The sequence below is a fragment of the Macrobrachium nipponense genome, chromosome 2 (assembly GCF_015104395.2).
Source record: "Macrobrachium nipponense isolate FS-2020 chromosome 2, ASM1510439v2, whole genome shotgun sequence".
NCBI lineage: Eukaryota > Metazoa > Arthropoda > Malacostraca > Decapoda > Palaemonidae > Macrobrachium > Macrobrachium nipponense.
In genome coordinates, this window is record NC_087201.1 from 33,639,922 (window position 1) to 33,659,274 (window position 19,353).

A 19,353-nucleotide genomic window follows, 5' to 3' on the forward strand; every position below is an offset into this window, starting at 1 on the left:
CATGTTCTTCATTCTTGAGCTCATGTTTGTTGTCCTAGTCATCAGCTTCTCTTCCCTCATGTAGGAGGAAGAAGAAGGGGAAGTCTAAGGCCTATTGTGGGAACTGCAGGTTTTGAGGGAGGGATGGAGTTTGGAATGGGAGGAAGGGCAAAGGAAAGGAAGAGGTTACTCCTGATTTGGCATTTGGTCCACCCTTCTTTTCATTGTCTGCTGCTGTTTCCTTGGTCTTGGTGGTAAAGATTACTGTCATCGAGCTGGAAGAGGGGCTGTGGTTCCATCCTTGTTTGCGTCCACTTGCTTTATCACTCTTGTATGTTGCCTGAAGATCTTGAAGGTGGAGCAGTGCTCATCATCTTTACCACTGTTGAGTCTGGCACTGTAACACTTGTTCTAGGAATGGTGGTGAAGGAAAGAGTTGGGGTAAACTGCTCCTGACTCTTGTTTAGGCATCAGAGTATTTCTTTGTGGGGTGTGGTTTGCTACAAATTTCTCTCCTTTGCCATTATGCCTATATTTCAGGCACTTGAAGCATTTTGACATCTCTGGTGTAAAATCTTTGGTTGGGAAAGATACCACATGCCAAGGGAAAGAAAGTTGGCTTGGTATATTTCCTTGAAAGTGGCATTTTCCTCCTTGCTGCTTTCCTTACATATATAAAACTCTACGTAAAGGCTAATTTAAAATGGTGCAAACATTACGACAATTGGACGAAAAAATTTCTGATTTTTTTCGGAAGAGTTACCGCACGGACGTAAGGAAAATTTTTTTTTTTTTATAAACTCACCATAAATCAAAATATTGTGCTAGAGACTTCAGATTTGTTGCAAAATAAAGGTAAATGATTGAATATTACTAGAATGTAAGAGTTTTAGCTTACAATTGCGTTTTTTGACCATTTCGGTCGAGTCAAAGTTGACCGAAGGTTGATATTTTGGCACTTGTCGTTATTTATATGAAAATATTTCAAAACTGATAAAAGCTACAACCATGGGTTGTTTTTAGTTATATTCTACATGAAATTGTGCACATTTCCATATATAAAACTTTATGTAACGGCTAATTTAAAATGGTGGAAACATTACCACAACCGGACAAAAAAATTTGATTTTTTCGGAAGAGTTACTGCGCAGACGTAAGGAAAGTTTTTTTTCATAAATTCACCATAAATCAAAATGTTGTGCTAGAAACTTCCAATTTGTTGCAAAATGAAGGTAAATGATTGAATATTACTAGAATAAAGGAGTTTTAGCTTACAATTGCATTTTTCTACCATTTTGGTAGAGTTAAAGTTGACACTTATCGTTATTTATATGAAATATTTCAAAACTGATAAAAGCTACAACCTTGAGTTGTTTTTGTTGTATTCTACATGAAATTGTGCACATTTTCATATACTACTGTATAATACTCCATGTAACGGCTAATATAAAATGGTGCAAAAATTATGTAAAAGTGACAAAATAATTTCTGAGATGTGTCGCTGATGCTTTTTAGCGCGAGAAGAAAGAAATTTGTGCTTGCGCACCTGGGTAACGATTGTAAACAAAACAACGCCTTAACCGTGAGCCCCCAGCATCCCCAAGGCGCGTGATTCAAAAGTTTTTGCCTAGTAGGCCTATAACTATTTTTCCGCAAATTTTTTAAAACTTTTTTTTTATATCAACGTACCATACATCCAATCAGCACCCAACAGACAATTTATATAGACGTTTAATACGTCCAATCGGCGTTTAAGGGTTAAAAGAAAAACTAGAAAAAAAAACTAATCAATGGAAAGTGGAAGATATGTATATTCACATGGTATAAGAAAAAAAATTCTAAAAAAATTTCTGTACCTTCCACAGAAAGTTGTAAGTGAATATTTCCCACCCCTTGCTGGCTTCTTTTCCCTGTGACAGTCATAAAAATTTGATAATTTTACAAAGTTATAACCATTCCTTTTATTATTTCTTTTTTCTTTGTCAAATTGAAATTACATCTCAAACAGTATCATAAAAGATGAGAAATAAAGCAGGGAACAAATTCTCAGTGTATTTATTGTAAAATATTTACAACACATCCTTGGGTGGGAATTTGTGACCACATTCCTCCTTACCACCTCAGGGAAGACTGAGGGCTTCTCAGCTCACTCACTCTTATAGGGTGATCTGAAGAGTTGCCAATAGTGATATATGGAACTAGGAACCTTTTTCCTGCAAAAGGATGTTAACTATATTGTGTTAAATCTTGATCATATATCTACGATACCTGTCCACTGCCCCGAAGCTATATGTGATCATGTATGGGGGGTTAAATATGATGTTATTATGATATAACAAAGTTTCATGTATACTTACCTGGCAGGTATATATATAGCTATATTCTCTGTTCGCACTGGCAGAAATTTTCAAAACTCGCGGCAACCGCTAGATCACTGGTAGTTCAGGTGATCGCCACCCCGTTTCCCGTGGCGCTGGTGCTCGGAAATCATTCCCATTTTCGTCAGATTTTTCTCTGAAACCCTGTCTCCTGAGGGGAGGTGGGTGGGAATTTAATTATATATACCTGCCAGGTAAGTATACATGAAACTTTGTTATATCATAATAACATCATTTTCATGCATGACACTTACCTGGCAGGTATATATATAGCTGATTGACACATTTGGAGGTGGGTCAAAGACAGCAACATTGTAAGTTTTAAAATTTAAAATAAATCCCAAATACTCTTAGATTCCTTACCTGCTAAGGTAGCTGACTTCATAAATCCTGCCTCTTAGCCTGCTAAACCTTAGTAGCTCCCAACTAGGACATGACCTAATAGTTGATGAAGCTAAATACAAGGGTCTGACAACTGGACGGGACCAATTTGTTGACAGGAAACCCTAGCCCTCTCTTACCACGGGCATTCATGCTAGGATAAGTTAGACCACCTGAACCACACACAAAGCTAACATAACACACTACACTTCACAGACTGAAGAGGAAATAACCCTCTCAGACAACCATAAAACAACACCACTTAATTAAAATACCTAGCATGTTAGTAAGTTAAGTGGGGTGGAAACTCCCTTGCCCAATACTGCTCCTGAGGATACATAAGGGCCCAACGTTTGACAGTTGTCAAATGTTGTTTTGACGTTTCTAAGGTAATGACACCCCAACAAACAACTGAATTAGTCCTCCAAAACAGTCCGTTTTCAATGATATCTTTGAGGGCCATATTTCTTTTAAATGCCAAGGAAGTAGCTACTGCTCTCACTTCGTGCGGCCTTCAACCTTAAGGATGCCGAAATTTTCTTCTTGGCATAATATATGTGATTCTTTAATCAGTTCCCTGAGGCAAAAAGGCAATAGCATTTTTGGTCATTGCTCTGCTAGGGTCCTTCACAGAGCACCACAGTGATTCTGAAGTTCCTCTAATATTATTGGTTTTTTTCTATATAATAGCGCAAAGACCTTACTGGACAGAGAACTCTCTCTTGTTCCTGTCCTATCCTACCAAATCTGAAAGACCCATAATCTCAAAAGACCTTGGCCAGGGATGAGCTGGATTCTCGTTCTTGGCCAAGAAACCTCCTGAAACGAGCAAACTGCCTTGTCATGCTTCCAGCCAACATGTTTGCTAATTGCTTGCAGCTCACTAACCCTTTTAGCTGTGGCCAAGGCCACCAAAAAGATTGGTCTTTTTCGAGATATCTCTAAACGAAGCTTGATCCATCCGTTCGAACTTATTAGTTCCTAAGAATTTCAGGACCACATCGAGATTCCAGGAAGTTCTGTATCGGTGTTCCTTCCTTGTTCCAAAGGACCTTATGAGGTCTCTCAGATCAAGATTATTGGTAATATCTAAACCTCTGTGTCTAAATACTGAGGCCAACATACTACGATATCCTTTAATCGTCTGAGTTGACAACCCTACTTCCTTCTTTAAATATAAAAGGAAGTCGGCAATTTGGGTCACAGAGGTACTGGATGAAGAAATCTTCCGACTCTTGCACCACTTACGAAAGATTTTCCACTTCGCCTGGTACACCTTAATAGTCGAGGCTCTTCTTGCTCCGGCCACAGCTCTGGCCGCCTCTCTAGAAAACCCCCTCGCTCTGACAAGTCTTTCGATAGTCTGAAAGCAGTCAGACCCAGAGCGAGGGTGTTCTTGTGGTACCTGTTGAAGTGAGGCTGTTTGAGTAGATCTACTCTTGCTGGAAGTGTTCTTGGTACATCTACTGTCCATTCCAGTACCTCTGTGAACCAATCTCGGGCCGGCCAGTAGGGAGCTATGAGAGTCATTTCTCGTCCCTTGACTCTCCCTGAATTTCTCAAACCTTTCCTAATATCTTGAACGGGGGAAAGGCGTACACATCTAGCCCCGTCCAATCTAGAAGAAAGGCGTCTACTGCGACTGCTTGACGGTCTGGGACTGGAGAGCAATAAGTCGTCAATCTCTTTGTCATTGCGGTCGCAAACAAGTCCACCCCTGGACGACCCATAATTTCCACAGACTCTGGCATACTTCTAGATGAAGAGTCCATTCTGTTGACAGGAGTTTGACCTTCCCTGCTCAACAGGTCCGCTCTCACATTCTTCTCCCCTTGAATGAACCTGGTGAGAAGGGTTACGTTTTCCTTCTCTGCCCATAGAAGGATCTCCTCCGCCAACTTGCAAAGAGAGACTGAATGCGTTCCCCCGTTGCTTTGCGGATGTACGCCAGAGCTGTGGTATTGTCCACGTTGAACCTGCACCCGCCTTGTTGCGGATCACCGCGTTGAACTCTTTCAAAGCCAAGAAAATCGCCATCAGTTCCTTCCTGTTTATATGCCAAGACGCTTCCTCCTTGCTCCAGCGACCTGACACTTCTTGAGGGCCGAGAGTCGCTCCCCAGCCTGCGTCCGACGCGTCTGAAAACAATACAAGGTCTGGGCTCTTCTGCTGGAGCGACGCTCCCTCCGCTAACTTCCCCGGAGTTAGCCACCAAAGTAATTCCTCTTTGATCTTGCGAGGAATTCGAAACAGGAAGGAATCCGGTTGCGATTTTCTTGGCCAGACTTGGTTCAAAAATATTTGCAAGGGTCTCATGTGAAGCCTTCCTAGAGAAACGAACCGTTCCAGTGACGAGAGAGTCCCCAGTAAGCTCATCCACTCTCGTGCAGAGCATTGTTCTTTCTCTAGAAAGGCTTGTACTTTCCGGATGCACTGAGCCTGCCTGTCGGGAGATGGAAAAGCCCGAAAAGTCGCTGAGGAAATCAGAATCCCCAAATAAACTAGCTCCTGATTGGGGATCAGATTCGACTTTTCTAAGTTCACCATCAGCCCTAATTCGTTCATTAATGCCAACGTCATTCTTAAGTCCTCCAGACATTGTCTTCTTGATTGGGCTCTTATGAGCCAATCGTCTAGGTATAGAGACACTCTTATCCCATTAGAATATGTAGCCACTTCGCCACGCTTGACATCACTCTTGTAAAAACTTGTGGGGCTGTGCACAGTCCGAAGCAGAGGGCTTTGACTGAAAGACCCTGTGGATCACAAATCTTAAGTACTTCCTGGATCCTGCATGAATTGGGATATGAAAATATGCGTCTTGAAGGTCCAGGGTAACCATCCAGTCCCCTGGACGTACCGCTGCCAGTACTGAATCGGTCGTCTCCATAGTAAATTTTGTCTTCTCCACAAATAAGTTGAGTTGACTTACGTCCAGTACTGGTCTCCATCCCCCCGAGGATTTCGCTACTAAGAAAAGCCGGTTGTAAAAATCCCCGGGGATAACCAGTGATCCAGAAACAGGTTCTATTGCTCCTTTCCTGAGCATAGAAAGTACTTGCTCTTGTAGTGCTTCTTGTTTCCCTGGATCGCTGTAGTGAGCTCCAAGCTCTCTTGGCGATGTCGAAAGAAGTGGTTTCTTCAGAAAAGGGATCTTGTAACCTTCCTTGGCTACCGTGACGACCCAAGGATCTGCTCCCTTTTCTTGCCAAATCTCCCAAAACTTCTGGAGTCTGGCCCCAACTGATGTCTGAAGGACTTGTTCTTCATTGTTTATTACTGGGTTTCGAACCCCTCTTGGAAGGAGCTCTTCTTCCTCTGAAGGAAGGACGAGAAAAGGACTTGCCTCGAAAGGGCTGACTAGCCTGTCTTGACTCCTTAGGTGCCTTCTTAACCACTTTGGTGGGTAAAAATTTCCTTACCGAAGACGTTAAAAGGTCCTGCGTCGCCTTCTGAGTCAGGGAAAGCGAAATATCCTTGATAAGATCCGAAGGAAATAACTGATCCGAGAGTGGGGAAAAAACCAATTCGGATTTCTGGGCGTTAGAAACGCCCTTTGCAGCAAAAGAGCACAGGAGTGACCTCTTCTTTAAAACTCCTGCGGTGAAAAGCGAAGCTAACTCATTCGCCCCATCCCTTAGGGCTTTGTCCATGCAGGACATAATACTGCTTGGAAGTTGCGAAGCAGTTGATTCCTTATCTTCCACGGTTCGTCCCAGAGCCCCCAAGGACCAATCAAGAAAATTGAAAACCTCGAATGTCCGGAAAATACCTTTCAAGAGATGATCTAACTCTGATGACGTCCACCAAACTTTAGCTGAATTCAAAGCATGTCTGCGGGAACTGTCAACAATGTTGGAAAAATCCCCCTGGGAGGAGGCAGGAACTCCCAGGCCGAGACTTTCCCCGTCGCATACCAGATTCCGGACTTCGATGCCAATTTGGCTGGAGGGAAGGAGAAAGAAGTCTTGCCCGCTTCCCTCTTTTCTTTCAACCACGTATCGATCCTTTGAAGAGCCTTCTTAGCTGTAATTGAAAGCTTCATCTTCAAAAACGATGACTTCTTCGGTGTTTTATTCTTGGAGAATTGAGAAAGGGGTGACATCGGAGCTGAAGGCTGAAATTCCCCTTCAAAACTGACAAAAGGCAATCAGTTAACTTCTTGTAGTCTGAAGAAAGGTGTTTTCACCATCTTTCTCTTCTTCAGACGCTAAGTCTTCCATCTCCTCTTCTGCCGAAGAAACATCTTGTAATCCAAGGTCTTGCTGCTGAACATCTTCTCTAACCTCTCGGGAAGAAGAAGGCTCCTGCCGCCTGCGTCCTGCGTCCTTCTGAGATAACGTCGACAAAACGTGAATCCGCTCCGAGATTGCGTTTCCTGCGTCCTGTCCCGGTAACTTGCGTCCTACACGAGAATCCGAAGTGCGATGAGGAGGAGGCAAACAATCATGCGTCCTTTTGGAGGACTTGACGGGGAGGGACGCGTCCTTACGTCTCGTAGGAGGATGTTTCGTTGTTTCCCACGATTTAACTAGATCGGCTAACCTTCCTTGCATCTCTTAAGAAAGTCCTTAGTCTCTGTTTCCTGACAGGATGCCTGAGCATGCGGGGAACGAAGACGAGAAGCTCGAACCTGAGGTCTACGAGAAGGAGAAGATACAGGAGAAACTGCCCAGGATGCAGAAGGAGGGCTCCTATCAGGCGAACCGCCGTCTAAATGAAGTCTTGCGTCCTGATGAACGAAAAAGTTCTTTTCCTTCCTTTTAACCGGAAACCACGTCTTCATCGTCACTAGATGAGAAAATCTCGGGGCTACTCCACCGCTCTTGAGCGTCAAGTTCATCCTGAAATGACGTAGGTCTATGCGTCCTCTTCAGCGGACGCGATTCTTCCACATAACGTCGATACCTGCCTGACGCAGAACTATCGGTAGAAGAAAAACACTTCCCAGTGTCGCTTTGCCTTTTCTATGGCGCACTGCTGCAGCCTGGGACGCAACAGGACTGCCTGAAGGGACGACTGATCGTAAGGGAACCCCTCTCGCCTCCCTTCGACTGTCGACATGCCTTCTCCCTTGGGTCTGGGAGCTTGGCAGAGGCCTAGGTCTAGGAGCACGAGAGAGACGATCAGCCGCCCCTCCACTACACTGACACTCTCAAAAGTATCCACTTTGTCTGTAAGACGCTGAATCTGATTGCCCATTGACGCAAGGGCGGCAAACACTTTCACATAATTAGGATCCTCAGAAACAGCAGCAGGCGCAGGAGAAACCTGATGAGAAAGGATCTACAACTTCTACTTGGGAAGGAGGAGGGGGAGAAATAACAGAAGCAATTCAAGGCCTTACTAGAAGAGCCTGACCTCTCACTCCGAGATACCGATCTCCTTACTCTATCCTTTTCTAGTCTCTCAACATATTTAGTGAAAGTCTTCCATTCCTTCTCATTTAAACTTTCACACTCATTACATCTATTATCCCAAGTACACACACCCTCTCTACACTTCTTACATACTGTGTGAGGGTCTACCGAGGCTTTCGGCAGTCTCACCTTGCACCCTTCTTTCACACACACTCTAAATACTAAACCAGAATCAGACATTATAAGAAATTCCAAACGCGATTGCCAATCCAACTTTCCAATACGATACCCAATAATCCATCAAAGTACAGCGAAAGTCAGCTAACGAGTTCGAAATTCTAGCAGGGAACCCACAACGATGTTGCCGGTTCGGCTGGCAGAAAAAATCTGACGAAAATGGGAATGATTCCAAGCACCAGCGCCACGGGAACGGGGTGGCGATCACCTGAACTACCAGTGATCTAGCGGTTGCCGCGAGTTTTGAAAATTCTGCCAGTGCGAACAGAGAATATAGCTATATATATACCTGCCAGGTAAGTGTCATGCATGAAATTTGAAATTTGCAATTGCCATTGTTCTTGTAGGTGACAGACCCCGCCCACTTTGGGTGTAAAAAAGTGAGGTGTAAAAGAGGAACAACTCAGCCAAGAGCCCAATTTGTTATCTGCTCTAAAGTCCATAACAGAAGAGAAGGGTAGGCTTTGTTCATAATTACTGGGTAAGTATATATAAAACTCACTTGTTCTGACTGAAACAAACCCACATCATCATGTGATAGGAGGAATCTTCTGGCCATCCCAGTGCTTGTACCATCTTCATGAAACAGTATGTAACCCTTTATACATTACCCTATGTATTCTTCTAATTGACTTATTTCTACATATGAAAGCCAGCTATATATGTATTATACTAGAGTATTTCTCTTATTCCTTTTCATTTCAATGTTCTAACTATTCTTGTTTTAGATATAAAAATATATAAGACAGCTATTCTCATTACCAAATGTTTTCCTAAAACAAACATTTCTGGCAACTTGCACATCTGGTATCAACATTTCAACTACATTTTACATACATGATATCTAATTTCTCACCTCATGCATTTCTAATGGAACTTGTACATCATACCTCAACGGTGTTCAAGGACTAATCATATATTATGACAGGAACTCAATGAAAATTTTTCATATGCTTGACCAATTTTTTCTGCAGTTTTAGATCTCCATTCTTTTAGAAATGCATTATTCTGAGAATGTAAAAGACAGTATGTATGCATGCTCAATAATATCCAAATGACTCACCATGATGTGTACTAAAATCCAGCTAACATAAGGCTGATGACCAATACGAAAATTTAATTCCTCAGAGATTCAAGAGACATGGGTGCTGCTTATACCTGTAAAGATTACATTAAAGCTATCAGATATACAGATGGATTAAATTATCACATCCTTAAATCAAAATCTTGACGTATTTTGGAAATATATAAATATATTAATAACATTAAAATTCACTAGTTTCATGACCAACACTAGTCTCTTCTTCAGGTAATTACAGAAATTAAATAAAAAAATAAAGTTACAAACGTTAATTGAGAAAACATCAATAGCCACTTTTGGTCATGACTGGACTGCCACTATAAAAAAAAAAAAAAAAAAAAAAAAAAAAAAAAAAAATTATTACCAAACAATTACATTAGCTGTACGCTTTCTTACCTGGCAGTCAAAAATTCAAATTCCTGGCGGCGGTAGCAGCGCTGCCATTGTTTGTATAGGTGATACAGATCCCGCCCACTTTTGGGAATACCTGGTACTGCTGAGCTTAAGACTTCAATTCGTTGAGCCGCAACGTCCATCTGTGGGGAGGAGGGAGGGCTCTGATTATGTAATTGTTTGGTAAGTATATGTGAAACCTTATTTTATCATTAAAATATCATTTTCACATAAGTGACTTACCAAACAATTACATTAGCTGACTCCACATTACCCAGAAGGTGGGTATATTGAGAGGGACCAGTTGTCCGCCCCTCTCAGAGCCCTGGCTTCCGAGAACTTCAGAAGTCTGGCACCTACTGGCGTCTGGAGGACTAAGGAGTCATTTACCTTTCTTGAAAGGTCTGAAAGATGACCTCCCTCTCTTTTCTGGTCCTTTCCTTCTAGAGGAGGATCGAGAAGAAGGACCTCCTCGAAAGGGCACTTGAGGAGTGCGACTCTCTTTCTTAACGGAAGATACAGCAGGTCTTGATTTCTTAGCCGACTGGACTAAATATCCTCGGTCGCTTTCTCAGTTATCGAGCGAGAAATGTCTCTCACTAACTGAGAAGGAAAGAGTTGGCTAGAAAGAGGTGCGTATAATAACGACGTCCTCTGAACTGGAGACAGATTTAGTCAAAAACGAGCTAAACACTGCTCTCTTTTTGAGAATCCCAGCGCCGAAGAGAGAGGCTACTTCGCCTGACCCGTCACGGACAGCCTTGTCCATACAGGGCAAAACGCTGTGAAGCACTTCTGGTTTAAGGAAGTCCGGGTCCTGTGTCTTTTTGGCCAACGCCCCAAGGGACCAGTCCAGAAAGTTAAAGACTTCCAGGACATGGAATAATCCCTTGAGGAGATGGTCCATCTCAGACATACCCCATGTGGTCTTAGCAGTTGGCAGAGCATGTCTCCTCGAAGCATCCACTAAAGTGGAGAAATCTGCTTCTGCAAACAAAGGAAGAGCCAGTCCCATGCATTCCCCAGTCTCATACCAAATACCCCTTCTTCCTGAGAGCTTGGAGGGAGGACAGGCAAAGACAGTCTTTCCTGCCTCCTCCTTAGAGCTAAACCAAGTCCCTACGGACTGGAGAGCTTTCTTCATGGAAATGGTTGGGCGCATTCTCAGGAAGGAGGAGGTTTTCGTCCTCTTTGTGCCTGAAAACAAAGAACGAGGAGAAGGAGGGGCGGATGGACTGAGGGAGTCGCCAAACTCCTGAACTAACAAAGCCGCTAAGGTTTTGTAGTCCGACAGAGCCGCTACCCTCGGAGATTCTTCGTCAGAAATCTCCTCAAGCTCTTGCCTCGCCGTCCTGTTAAGGGAAGAGCGATCACATAAAGGAGAGCGCCTACGAGGAGAGGAGCTCTTGTCTGGTCCTACAAGTCTCCGCTCTAGAGAAGAGGGCCTTCTGTCTGAATAAGATTGGTCCAGGGGCGGCGATCTTCGAACTGGCGCCTGGAAGGTTCCTCTAATCTGGTAGGAGTCTAGTTATTGCAAGACGTCTTGCTGCAAGAAGGAGCAAAGCTGCTAGGACGTGCTTCGTGCCTCACAGGTTCAGAGCGTCTGGAAGGCGTCTCATGTCCATCTGGAACATCGAGGAAGGAGAGAGTTTCAAGTCTGCGAGAAGTCTCTCGCTTGGAAGGCGCCTCGCGACTGACAGAAGCTTCGCGCTTGGAGGGCGCCTCGTGCCTAGCAGCAGCTTCGCGGCTGTGAAGCGACTTGCTCTTGGCTGGCGCCTCATGCCTGGTTGGAGGCTTGCGCCTGGAAGAAGGTTCTCGCTCGTAAGGCGCCTCACGCCTGACTGGCGCCTCGCGTTTAGTAGAAGGCTCGCACCCGGTAAGCGACTTGCGGCTGGAAAGCGGTTCGCGCCTGGCTGGTGACATGCGCCTGGGAAGAACCTCGCGCTTGACTGGTGCCTCGCGCTTGGCTGGTGCCTCACAGCTGGGTGGCGCTTCCTGATCGGAAGGAGACGAGGGCTCGGTCTCTAAGCGTTCCCCAGCCTCGAGCTTCCGAGGAGACGAGCAAGAAGTGGGAGGATCATAAGATCTCCACTGGGAACGAGGAGCTGGGGAGAGGAGCCTGGAACTTGGTACGTCTATGGGACGAGAGGATCTCTTAACAGGGAGAGAATTGTCCTTCCTGCAAGGAGGATCCTTCATAAGTACTCCCACCAGAGACGAAATTTGCTCCTGCATGGTACGGAGAATCTTCGTCGTAGAATCTTCCCAATCCTTGTCTGAAGAAGGGGAAGGTGGTCTGGAGTACGAAGGAGACTCCCAGCCGAAAGCTGGCGAAAACAGGGCTCTCTTTCTACCCACAGGAGAACCTTCTGGGAAGCGCTCAGGGCTTGAATTCAAGGTGGGAGCTTTCTAACTCCTCTTCAAAGGACATGACTGCTCTGTCGAACTCCAACTGCGCCTGGGCAAAGCGGAATCGGACGACGAGAAGCACTCTTTGAGGATGCCTTTGCAACGGCGATCCCTGGCAGTCTGGGACGACACAGAACCTGCCGAAGGGACGCCTGATCGGTGGGGATTCTCCACAACCTCCGTAAGGCTTTCGACATTCCTCCTCCTCTGGGCCTGGGAGTTTGGAAGAGGTCTAGGATTGGGAGCGTTGCAGAGCCGATCAGGTGCCCCCTCCACTGCACTGGGTACACTGCAATCGCTATTCACTGCACTGTGCTTACCTTCAAGAGCTCGCATTTTGAGCTCCATCCTTTTGAGGGCAGCCTTCAAATCCGCTAATTCCATAGACGAATCTGCAGGTTCGGTGAAGGGTGAAGGAGCTGATACTGTGAGGGAGGATGCAACAACTACTTCTTGGATAGGTACTATCATCAGACTAACTGGCTCGTTAGAACGAGACCTACTCAAGCTTCGAGAAGAAGCTTTTCTAACCCTATCCTTTTCTAACTTCCTTAAGTAGGAAGTTAGAGTCTTCCATTCCTCCACACTCATATTTTCACATTCCTTACAAGGATTACATACTGTGTGAGGATATACTGAACCCTTCGGTAGTCTCAAGTTACAACCCTTATTCACACACACCCTAATTACATAACTAGAGTCAGACATCCTGAGAAAAATCCAAAGCGAAATCCAATAAACAGTCCACAAATAGCGTATGCCAAACCAACGATCCAATACGTCACCAAAAAGGAGTCCAGAAGATCAAAGGCAATGAAAATCGAAAAGCAGGTCAGGAGGAACCAACAACGATCTTGTCGGAACCGGCAACAGAGAAAATCTGATTAGAAAACGGGAATGGTTCCTAGTCCTGCCACCCAGTGGCAGGGCGGTAGATCACCTGACCTACCTGTAGCTTGTGCCGCGAAATTTGAGTTTCTGTCGGGAACGACGGAGTCTAAAGCTAAGTATATATCTGACAGGGAAGTTGAATATGCAAAACCTGTTTTATTCTGTAGCTTCAACGGAGGGAAGGCGAACGAAGCCTAGCCTGACTCCCTCTTCTTAGCAAGCCACTCTTCTACTCCCTTCAGTGCTTTCTTTGAGGACTGAGAAAGAACTGGTTTCGGTAACCCCAAAGGCGCTGATCTCCTATCCTTCACAAACATCGACGGAAGTGAAGAAGGCGAAGCTGGTTCAAAAAAGTCCGGAGAAGTCTGTAAAAGAAACCTTAACAGACTAGAATAAGCAGAAGAGGGCTTCGAATCCTGGTCTTGAGTTTCCTCTTCCAACAGGACGGCCGATACCCTGTCTTCCTCTTCCGCCTGGCTCGTTGTCTTCTTCAAAAAGACCATCAATTCTTGAAGTTGATGTTTAAAGGGACCCAAAGCAGGATCCTCTAGCAAGGGTTTGGCCTTCGAATCATCCTTAGGCGAAGACAAAGTCGTGGCTCTTCTTCGAAAACGAACGACTGGGAGTCGAAACAACACGAGACGTATGAGGCGAACGAGTCGAAGCAGCTTAAGGCGAACGAGTCGAAGCAGCTTAAGGCGAACGAGTCGAAGCAGCTTAAGGCGAACGAGTCGAAGCAGCTCGAGGCGAATAAGGCGAACAAGTCGAAACAGCTCGAGACAAATGAGGTAAACGAGTCGAAACTCCTATCGATACACAATGAGGCGAGTCAGTCTCGCAAGCGCCCAAGCGCTGTAACGCACGTGAGCGTCTGACTCTGTCCAAAGTTATGCTATCTGAAGAGCGACTGACGATCTTCTCAGAAAAACTGGTCCGGCGCAAAACTGCAGGAAGGTTGTGGTGGACTTCAGTGCTCCTTGGATTTCTTAACAGGCGACGACATCCCTCTCATACTCTGGGCATGTCTCTTCAAAGGACGCGACACTAAATCACTCCACACTTTTCGCCTCGACACAGGCGACAGCACTTCGAGTCGGACAACAACTGCGCGTCACTGTTATTTATCTACGCCTTTTCCAGCGGAGTTTTCCTTGGCAACTAGCCAGAGTCGACTACGTCGACGGAAAGGAGTCAGCGATCTGTCCGTAGGGCGAAACTCCCCCAGTCTCCTTCGACTCGACCGGCCCGGTATTGTCTTCTCCCAGGAGCTGGGGAGCGGGACAGGGACCTTCGTCTAGGAAAACGGGGAACGGACAGCCGCCTCCTCGGACACGACTCTGACACTTGGCCTAACACTGGCCTTTTCACTTGAACTTCTCTACGAACGCATGAAACGACATACCCAAATCCATAATGGATTTTGCCAGGAACTCAAATTTCTTGTCCATCTTAGACTCCAACAAGGAAATGGTGTTGGGATCGGAAACATGGGATACCTGGTCTGGAGTAATTGGTACTGAAGTTGGAGGACTATCAATAGGTGAAATATTCGATAAAAGTGGAGAATATAGTGACGGTTTGTTTGCCTCTAAAGGCACGGGAGTTGTCTCTACTCTAGTTTTACTACCTGCTCTAAGAGCTGCTTTCCTTTTCCTATCTTTGTCCATCTTATCCAAATGAGCTTGAAAAGTCTTCCAACCTTGTTCATCTCAACTACGGCACTCATCACAAGTTAATTTCTTGCTACAGCACTGACCCCTACATTTAACACATTTGGAGTGCGGATCGTAACATAGTTTAGCTAATCTAGTTTTGCAGCCACTGCTGCAAAACCTAACTGAAGAACTAGCATCAGACATCTTCGTAATAACTTGTTAATAACTAGGCAGCTAATTGATGAAGCAAAAAAGCCAACCAAGAAATTGTACATCACCAAAAAGAAAAAATCCACACTGGCAACGAAACTCAACTGCAACAACAAACCACCAGTGTTACCCCGTGGCCGGCAGAAAACGAATTGAAGTCTTAAGGCTCAGCAGTACCAGGTATTCCTGAAAGTGGGCGGGATCTGTATCACCTACACAAACAATGGCAGCGCTGCTACCGCCACCAGGAATTTGAATTTTCGACTGCCAGGTAAGAAAGCGTACAGCTAATGTAATTGTTTGGTAAGTCACTTATGTGAAAAAATCTGCTAAATGTTCTACGACCTGATAACATTAAGGTTGGCTGCTTGAATGACATAATAAAGGACAACAAACTGTCAAGCTTTTAGTATCTATCGTTAGGTTAAAATTAGGTACTGCCCTAATAAGAGCAGTCTCAACTCTTCCTTTTCAGTGTACAGGTACTATCCTACTTACAACCAAGTTTGGTTCCGACCCACTGGTTGTAAGTCGGATTGGATGTAAGTCGAACCTTAGAAAGTGGCCAACATACTGGGTAGGGTATACTATCAAACCTTTGCTATATAAGTGCCTACTTAGTACTGTAATGTAATGTACAATCATTATTTCAATCTTTTTACCATAATGTACTAATACTAATACATTTTAATAATTTATGTAATAGTATATATTACGTACAATCAGGCATTGAGTTACAATGGGGTCAGGTTCTTGCATGCATGTCAGAAGTCGATTCTTACGTAAATTGGTTTGCAATTCAGTCTACAGTACAGTTAATACCAAATGATGCTGGAGATAGGGCAGGGTAACTCGAAACTGAGCTCAGAGTGTAGAGTTCCATGCCTGAGTGATGAGAGTTCTCATGAAAAATGCCCGTGCCAAGTAACCCAATGGTCAACCGTCTGAAGTAAGGTTGTAAGTACGAGTGGTCGTATGTCGAGTAGGTTGTAAGTCGGATAGTACCTGTATGTATAGTTTGTTTTATATAACTATTTACTGTTTTGCCAATCAACATTGGTTAGCTGATGATAGGTGCATGAATAAAGCATTGTTCACACCTCCCCTTGTTATTGCATATCTATGTTCCCCCAACTGCTCATCATAAAGATAGCATTGAATATCACAATTTTTAAAAGTTAAATGCATTTTTCCAAACTATACAAAACATGAAGTCCTTTACATTAGAAATTACTTTCAGTGAAGCTGGAAATGGCTGTTGAACTATCAAACAGTGATTAGGCAGTTAACAACCATCCAGTAGGCCCTCCTACCCAGATGTAAGCATTCCAATTTGCCTTTTGGCCCAGGTGGCATGAGATGGGCATGAAATGTAAAGAACCTGTTTTGTATAGTCAGAAAAATTACAATTTATTTCTTTAAAAAATGACAATTTGTCCAAAATTGCATTTTTCCTAACTATACAAACCTGAGGTCTTTACAATAGGAAGGTACTAGCGGCAGCTGGATAGGTCGTAAGCTTTCGAACAAGGGTTCGGTAGTTAACTGCTTGTCCGACGAGCTGCGCGCGCGCGCGACTGGGAGGTAAACAAATCACTTTTTGCTTTTGGCCCAAGCAAAAACTGCAGAGTGAGGGGTGGCATGAGGTGGGGCTATGTGTAAAAGGACCTCAGGTTTGTATAGTTAGGAAAAATGCAATTTTGGACAAATTGTCATTTGTTCGACACGGCATACAAACCTTCGACGTCCTTTTTACAAATAGGAAGACTCACTTCTTGGTGGGAGGAATCAGAGTCTTTTTTGTGGAACAGAACAATGGTGTTCGCCCAACCTTGGAAGTCCTCCCATGGTCGTAAGAGCGATGGGAGGGATCCAAGACTCTGTCCGATTGATCGGGGTGTGCACCGCAGGATCAATGGTAAACAGACCTCTGGACGCGATACTAAGAGAGAGGCAAAACAAATCACTGCTTTGGGCCCAGCAAACAAAAATGCAGAGTGAGGGTGGCAATGAGGTTGTGGGGCTATGTGTAAAAGGACCTCAGGTTTGTATAGTTAGGAAAAATGCAATTTTGGACAAATTGTCATTTGTTCCGACACGGCATACAAACCTTCGGTCCTTTTTACAATAGGAAGACTCACTTCTTGGTGGGAGGAATCAGAGTCTTTTGTGAACAGACTGGTGTTCGCCCAACCTTGGAAGTCTCCCTGTCGTAAGAGCGAGGGAGGGATCCAAGCCTCTGTCCGATTGATCGGGGTGTGCACCGCAGGATCAATGGTCAGACCTCTGGACCGAGTACTAAGAGAGAGGCAAGCGTATCTCTTCGTACCAGCAATGTAAGAACTTGTTGTCCTGTACAGGAGCAAATATAAAGTCATGGGTTTGACTCTTGTAGGCATCCACTTCCCCCCCCTTGTATAGGAGGAATGTGGTGGATATTCTGCTCCTATCCCCTAGTGAAAGGGATAGGATGGGGCTCTGTCATATAGCTCACCTGCATCTCGTCCTCATCCAGCGTAGTGACGACCGTGGCCCTCTGCCCACAGGTAGAGGAGGAGGAAAAGATGGGAAGAGGGAGCCAGTCACTCACTCACTCACACATCCATCCACACAGTCACACCAGGACTCGATGCTGTTTCAGCCTGCGAGGGTCTGGGTTAGCTACACAACTTGTTGAGCAGCCACCACGGGTCCCAAGGAAAGGTATCCAAGGACCTGTGGGCAATATCCCGAAGGTAGAAGGACGTAAAGTAGTCTGGTTAGACCAGACCCCTGCCTTCAGGACCTGCGCCACGGAGAAGTCTTACGAACGCCAACGAGGGGCCAATACTTCTGACTTCGTGAGCTCTTGGACGGGACGTACGGATGTCGTCACTACCATCAGCCTCATACGCCCTCCTGATGACCTCACGCAGCCAGAATGAAAGAGTGTTCTTGGATACTTCTTTCTTGGTTACCCCGGTGCTAACGAAGAGGCGTCGACACTCAGGCCTGAGGTGTCGAGTTTTCTTCAGATAGCGCCGTAGCGCCCTCACAGGACAAAGCAGCATCTCATCCGCATCATTATCGGTGAAGTCCATTAGGGAGGGAATCGTGAAGGACTCGAACCTGTCGTCAGGGACCGACGGTTTCTGAGTCTTTCGCAACGAAGTTCGGGACGAAATCGAGCGTCACAGATCCCCATCCCCTGGAGTGTCGTACATCATAGGAAAGACCATGAAGTTCCCCTACTCTCTTCGCCGATGCCAGGGCCAGCAAGAAGAGGGTCTTGAGGGTCAGATCCCTGTCTGACGACTCTCGGAGTGGCTCGTAACGGCGTTCGAGTCAAACTCCTAAGGACGAGAGTCACATCCCACGCAGGGGGCCTGAGTTCCCTGGATGGTGGGCAAGACCTTTCGAAGTTCCTCATAAAGCAAGGAGATCTCGAACGAGTTCGAGATGTCCAATCCCCTCAGTTTCAGGACGAGAGCCAGGGCGGCTCTGTATCCTTTGACTGTGGGGACTGAGAGGAGCTTCTCTCGGCGAAGAAAAACGAGGAAATCCGCTACCTGCTGAAGAGTGGCTCTGAGAGGAGATAGACCCCGTCTACGACACAACCACAGAAGACGGCCCATTCCCACTGGTACACAGCTGCAGAGGACTGACGGACGTTTCCAGCCATCTCTGTTGCTGCGCTACGAGAAAAGCCTCTCGTTCGCAAAGAGATGGTGGATAACAGCCAGCCGTGAAGACGTAGGGACTGGACTGCTCGGTGGTACCGCTCGACGTGTGGCTGGGCGAGAAGGTTGTGCCAAGGGGGGAATCTCTCTCGGTTCTCCTGCGAGAAGAGCCAGCAGGTCCGGATACCAAATGGCCTGTGGCCATTTGGGAGCCACCAGGATCATCCTGAGATTCGTGGGTGACCAGTGCTCGACTGATCACCTTGCGAATCAGGCTGAACGGGGGAAAGGTCATAGACGAAGAGGTTGTCCCACGGGTGTTGAAGAGCGTCCTCTGCAGCTGCCCATGGGTCCGGCACGGCCGAGAAGAACAACCTGGAGCTTCCTGTTGTGCCGGGTGGCGAACAGATCCACGACTGGTCGCCCCCACAGGTCGAGAGCCTTTCCGCCACGTCCTGGTGTAGAGACCACTCGGTCCCTATCACCCTGATCCCGACGGCTGAGCGTGTCTGCTACTACATTCTCTTCCCTGGAATGTAGCGTGCCGACAGCTCTATTGAGTGTGCCTCGGCCCACTCGTGCACCTGCCGATTCAACTGGTACAAAGGGAGAGACACTAGGCCCCCCTGTTTGTTGACGTAGGCCACTACCGTGGTGTTGTCGCACATCAACACCACTGAGTGTCCCATCAAGCGGTCCTGGAACTCTTGGAGAGCGAGG

At 45.7% G+C, this 19,353-nt stretch overlaps 1 protein-coding gene across 3 annotated transcripts in view; it reads right to left on the reverse strand.

Annotated features, from left to right (window-relative positions):
• LOC135220519 (uncharacterized) overlaps positions 1-19,353 on the reverse strand; it is a 69,444-nt gene that overhangs the window by 25,040 nt on the left and 25,051 nt on the right. For all 3 annotated transcript variants that reach the window (XM_064257673.1, XM_064257674.1, XM_064257675.1), the window contains exon 2: positions 9,399-9,493. The gene's annotated coding sequence lies outside the window, so the exon portion shown is untranslated. The remainder of the gene's footprint in view (positions 1-9,398; positions 9,494-19,353) is intronic.